Source organism: Pinus tabuliformis, chromosome 2_1 (genome assembly GCF_031772625.1).
Source record: "Pinus tabuliformis cultivar Carrire ecotype Pingquan chromosome 2_1, CPIR1, whole genome shotgun sequence".
Classification (NCBI taxonomy): domain Eukaryota; kingdom Viridiplantae; phylum Streptophyta; class Pinopsida; order Pinales; family Pinaceae; genus Pinus; species Pinus tabuliformis.
The window spans coordinates 142,604,890-142,610,833 of record NC_142299.1 but is presented as its reverse complement, the minus strand read 5'-3'; the positions used below and the strand labels follow the sequence as shown (position 1 = coordinate 142,610,833).

Genomic DNA, 5,944 nt, shown 5'->3' with positions numbered 1-5,944 from the left:
GCCGTTAGATCTGGATCCCCCAGATCCAACACCATTCGCTCATTTCGCGTGGTTGAATTTCTCGATCGTTAGCGCGCGATGAGCGGCGGTTTTCTCTCTCCTCCGCCTGCCACGTGTCGGGCGTTGAGTGGGACTGCTCCATTTTCGCAAAATCTGCTTACCGCCCAAGGATGCCCCCGATAAATACTGCTGGTTTTTGGAGCGCGCGTCTTGCCTTTGCCTTTAGCCTTTTTCCCACGGTTTCCCCTGGCTCCCATGCGACCGAGTGCTCAGGGCCTCTCCTTCTCTAGGGGTTTTGCCCAGCGATGAGCATCGTCCATCAAAAATTGCCTCCTTTCCCCAATCTAGGCTTCCCATGGGCTAATTTTGCCTCCTGTGCAGTCTCCATGGGCCTCGGTCAGCGCGCTTTGACCGAGGTGCTCGTTGTTCCACGTTGGCTACCAACTGCCACTGTTCAGAGGTGTTTCTGGTCGCTCTATGCTCTTAATTCTTTGAAGTTTCGTCCCGATCTGATGCAGTGATGGTTCTCTGATAACTCTTCATGGATCCAATTTGGATCACATGGCCAAAGAGGTAGCCACTGCACTAGGAAATTTTTCCTACAAGGAAAAGTATCTACATATGGAGCATTCGAAGGCCATCATTGAGTCGTCTTTTCCTCCGCTCTTGGTCCAAATTGTGTACTTTGGAGAAGGATGGTTTGGGTTCTGTTGTGGTAAAAAAACACAACACGCCCATTTTGAATTTGTTATTATCACAATAACTGTGGGGGACCCTATTTTAAAATTTGCATTTGGTTTTTGAATCATTAATTATTTTATTTTTGCCTAGTTTATCCTATTTTATTTTCAGTTTGTCTTAATCTTATTTTAATAAAACTTTGTTTTATTATTCATTAATTAGAATAATTGAATCAAATAGCCCCCGATTCCAAGACTTTTATTACCGTATGACTTTAATCCTTTTATCTTGAACCAAAGTTAAAACAGGTCTTTGAATAATAAATTATTGCCGAAGTAATAAACTAATACTATGGAAACCTTTTGTAACATAACACAATGCATATAACAAAACCCTTTCGGTGTTATCATATCGACGTTTTTATTATGTGTCACGACTTAAAACTTTCGATCGTCGATGAGCGGTATCACTTCACTTCCAATCTCCGATGTGCGATATTGCATAACCTCTGATTTGCTCAAAGCTCCAATACACGGACCCGATTTTGATTTAAGTTACAATTTAATCATTAAATTGCATCCACCCATATCAGAACTTTCAAATGGCACCTCCAATTAGACTTAATCTCCAATCGCCGATATGATATGTGGATCCGATGTGTTTTATCATGACTATTTAATATACTGTCGTGTTTGCTATATCGCACGATTGCAGAAAGTGTCATGCTGTGATCATTTCAAAACTCCGATATCCAAACCTCTGATACCTATCCACGTTTTCCACTTGTCATGTTTTGGTTTGATCATTGATATAAAGTCTGTGTGGTCATTGTTTTAAGGTTTCAGGCTTTTATTATGGTTTACTTTGTGATTTGTTAAGATTTGTGTGATTTATAATAAAACGTTTATTGCTTTATTGTATTTTGATTGCAGGGATAACCCAGGTGGCCGATTCTAGAAGATCTTAGACTTCTAATTTTAACTGAATAGTTGAAACCACTACCACGCTTAAAAAATAACAAAGATTGTTGATAAGGCTATTTAGGGATTATTTTGGAAACAACCCTTCGGCTTATTCAAACTCTGTTAGAATCGAATTCAGTTTTAGTTTCTGGGATCTGCTAAGTTAGGAGAAGGCAAAAGAAGGCGAGCAGGCAAGTGATGGCAGAAGATTGAGAGCGATTGGAGGCAATGTGTTTCCTGCAGCATAATCACTAACAGCGAGAGCACACTAGAAACTATTAAACTGCTCCTCATGTAACGTGTATATTTGTCAATCGTAATACTGTTGGCTTCTTTAACAACCGTTAATTTGTCATACTTGTTAGGATGAAGAATCTTCTATTGTGTCGTGAGAAAAAACCTCACCATAAAAATCTCATCGACCTAATAAATTATATATTATATATTAAAAATAATTTTAAAATAGAGAATTCAGATGAGAATTAGAAACTTGCGTAAAAGTAATTTAAAGTCAAATAAATTGCTGTAATAAAGAATTTCAATATAAAGCAATAAAAATGTAAACAGCCATTAAAAAAAATTTAAAGAGAAAATGTAAATGAGAACTCGCAACCTACTTAAAATTATTTTGAAGTCAAATAAGTTGGTGTTGTAGATAAGTTTGATACAGCGTAAGTAATGATTATAATGGGTAAGAAGTACTTTAGTGAACAAGGGGAGCTGCGACGCAGCGAGTCCCTGCGTGAAGTTGAGCCTGTCTATTTGTCCATTACAGATGGAAGCATATCAGCCCGGCTATGAAACAATTCAATATTGCTCGGCAAGCAGCTCAATATTGTTTGTTTGGTGGAGAACTGAATTCAGGTTAACAGAGAATCTGTACAGGTGACAGGATCAGAACTTCAATCTGCATAGTCATGGGTTCTCATAGATCTCAGGATTTGCCTTGCTCGTTGCTGAACTAGAAAAATTCAGCTTCATGTACTCCAGTTTAAGTAAAATCTAAATGAGTCATTTATTATTGAGCTTTCCAATGTAATTTTTACGTGATTTATAACACTAAAAAATCAAAACTTTTGTTCTCTTCATAGCAATAAAAAGAGACAAGTTTGCATAAGAGTCTTGAGAACAACAATGTGAGCGCAGATAGCGTAAGACTCGTTGAGAACAGCGTTTCATACGTGTGTGCATTCACAACAAAAAAGCACTGACTCACTACAGAAATTGTAGCGAAGTGAAGCAGCTGTGAGACAAAGACAAAGGTTGCTGCGAACTCTGCGTTGATTTTTTTTTGAAGATTAACGTTGTCTAGGAATCAAACCATACCATACTAATGCGGTGCAGCGAGACGACAAAAGCGTTAGTCACCTTTAGTTAGACCAATTTCGGCTTAACAGTGCGCTCCATGGAGCACTAACGTTGAACTACTGGTCGAGAAAAGAGTTCTATTGGAAAAGTAAAACTTCCCGAAAGGGAGTCGTTGGTATGTTACTTCACGGGTCTGTATGTTATGAATCTTTTTAAACACATGATTTAAAAGAAAGGAAGGTTGCCTTGTAATATTTTAAAAGGGAGTAAGCCCATTTTTAAGGAAAAGGGATTTTAAAGAATTACGAAAACGATTTAAAAACAAATATTGTTAAAGAGGTTGTGGAATCTTTTAATAAGGGATATTTTGAAGTTTATTTAAAAACGCGTAGAAATTTTCTTCCACATCCACCATTCTATTGGCGTTAAGGTACTAAAATTTCGCAGCCAAAGTTCCTACCCAAAATTCCACAGCCACCATTCTATTGGAAAAGTAAAACTTCACGAAAGGGAGTCGTTGGTATGTTACTTCAAGTAAAGTATGTTTGTCTGTTTATAATATTTAAGGAACTAAAAAAAAACTGAATAGACACTAAAACCTCTTGAATGTGAAAGAATTTATTTGAACGAAAAATACTTCCGTTGATTTATTCGTTTAGTACCTTGATTGTTTACATGTCAATCTCCATGTTAAGTTAATGAACCTGAAATCAGAGCGTTGCATACGATTCCAACCGTCGAAGAACTCCACGAAACGCCTGTTTCATGAAACAGATGTATGTACGCTATGACTATCATGGGCATATACTTATTTGTCACATGATATAAATACTTCTGTTGATTTATTCGTTTAGTAATTTGATTGTTTACATGTCAATATCCATGTTAAGTTAATGAACGTGAAATTAATCCCAAAAAATCAATTATATGTTACAATAACCCAATAATAATATCTTAAAGAACTCAGAGCGTTGCATACGATTCCAACGGTCGAGTGTTTCCAACGACAGGTGTTGGAAGGAGAGGCACAGTGCCCATGCAAAGAACGAAGGCTTCTCTTAACTGAGTGTTTCCAACGACAGGTGTTGGAAGGAGAGGCACAGTGTCCATGCAGAGAACGAAGGTTCTCTTTTCTTGTATTCGTGTGTCAGCAGCTCCCATGGCTTCTGCAAGCAAACTCTTTCTCATATGTCTTCTGATGATGGTATTTGTTCAGGTAACGACCATGTAGTTTGGCTCTTGGAAGTCTTATTTTATATTTGTAGCTCATTACTGTTTCATGATGTATGTGCAAGTTCCAGCTCCAGTGCCTACTAAGGATAAAAAAGGTACGAGCTCCGGCCTTCTTCATCACCAAAGCGATTTTTTTCTGCACAGAAGAATGTTTTGAATTAGGAATTTTGATAAGTAATGCTTTCAGGTTGAATTTAGAGCAGTACCTAGAGTAGCCTCCGATTCTGATGTCCCTCTATATATATCTGAACAGATAAATCAGATAGTACATTCCTATAGGCTCAGTTTCATTAATTTTGATGTCTTTTAATTCTTCTGAACCAAACAAAAAATATAAAGAGAGGAGAATCCACTTTATATATTACGTAGTATACATTGAGAATGCGAGGATTCATTTTACGAAAATCAGTGTTTAGATAAAGACTCGAGTGGAAACAAATCGATGGTGTTCACATAGAACTAACTTGAACAAAATCCAGTCTATTTGATGTTTTGTCCATGTCTTGGTCAAGGTCCTCCAAAATTCTTTCCTGCAGGCAAAGGCAGATTTGTGGTACGCATCAGTCGACATGATTCACTTCTTTAACATCTTTTAAGAAATGTTGATCTAAAATCAACAGGAATTGATAGGCAAACACTGATGAACTCGATCACTTGAATGCATTAGATCATAGTACTAGCAGTTTAATAACCAAAGGAACAAATATGCCCAAGAAAATTCACCTGTCCCATGAGCTCCTCATGTATTGTGAGACCAACACTGCCAAGTCTCTCAACACTCGCACTAAGCGCATCTAACTCTTGATCTTGTTCTCTGGTCACCAGGCAAAGCAAGTTAACAGGCTACCAGATCAATGCTATTCAAGAAAAAGGCTGACAGGTGTAAATTCTTGGAAGAGAAAAACAAATTTTGAAAAAGGCTCTTTAGCAGAGGTGTCCGACAAGTGTAAATTCTTAGAAAGGAAAAACAAAGTTCGAGAAGGCTCTTAAGCGTAGGTGTCTAGACTCTAAAGCACTGTTATAAAAAAAGCTATATTTAAAAGTGATCTTCAACAACATAAATTTGATCATACTTCTAATAACAGAATAAACATATTGGGAATTCATAGAAAGGATAACAGTCATTGACGGCTTTGAACTGCAGGAAATACCAGCAAAAAAGTCGCTATATTGCGAAAGCTAGTATTGCTAGTGGCCATCCCACAATTGTTCTGGTCAGAGAATCCACGGCCTCTAATCCTGAGAAAGCCCAGCTCCTCGAGTCCTTCAAGGCCTCAGCTCCTCGAGTCCTTCAAGGCCTCAGGAATATCTCTAGTCCAGGTAATCTCATTAATCTCTTAATTGTTTCCAAACCCACTGCTATTCTATCAAGTAATCATGTTATGATGACCAAAATTTAATCCTATGATCAGTTTCACATTAGAAATCTCACCTTGTTCATTGCTTCTCACTGCAGGAACCGTCTGCTGTTGCAGAGAGCATTAGAGGTTCTGCGAACGCTCTGCCTTGGAGCAATCCAAAACCAAGTCATCCTTCGGGCCTTCGACAGCAAGCTCTGCACATGAATAAAGCAGCATGGCGGTTTCGGCCCAAATGGGCACGACAGCAAGCTCTCCACATGAATAAAGCAGCATGTCCGTTTCGGCCCAAATGGGCCTCTGTGATGATTTGGTGCCCATGGAAGCGCAGCCTCAGGCGACGAAAACAGCGGCAAAACTCAAGAAGATAATGGCGCTTCTGGAAGCGGTGTATGAGGCGGA

General features: G+C 38.5%; 1 long non-coding RNA gene across 2 annotated transcripts; it reads right to left on the bottom strand.

Annotated features, from left to right (window-relative positions):
- Positions 1-3,928: 3,928 nt before the first annotated feature.
- On the bottom strand, positions 3,929-5,653 carry LOC149199173 (uncharacterized). 2 transcript variants are annotated; one of them, XR_016253256.1, is made up of 4 exons: positions 5,617-5,653; positions 5,336-5,473; positions 4,908-4,998; positions 3,929-4,320 (listed from the first exon to the last, which is right to left on the bottom strand). It is a non-coding gene; the product is annotated as an uncharacterized LOC149199173 (long non-coding RNA). The 2 variants fall into 2 exon arrangements; XR_016253255.1 differs by lacking the exon at positions 3,929-4,320 and adding an exon at positions 4,396-4,714.
- Between the last annotated feature and the right edge of the window lie 291 nt (positions 5,654-5,944).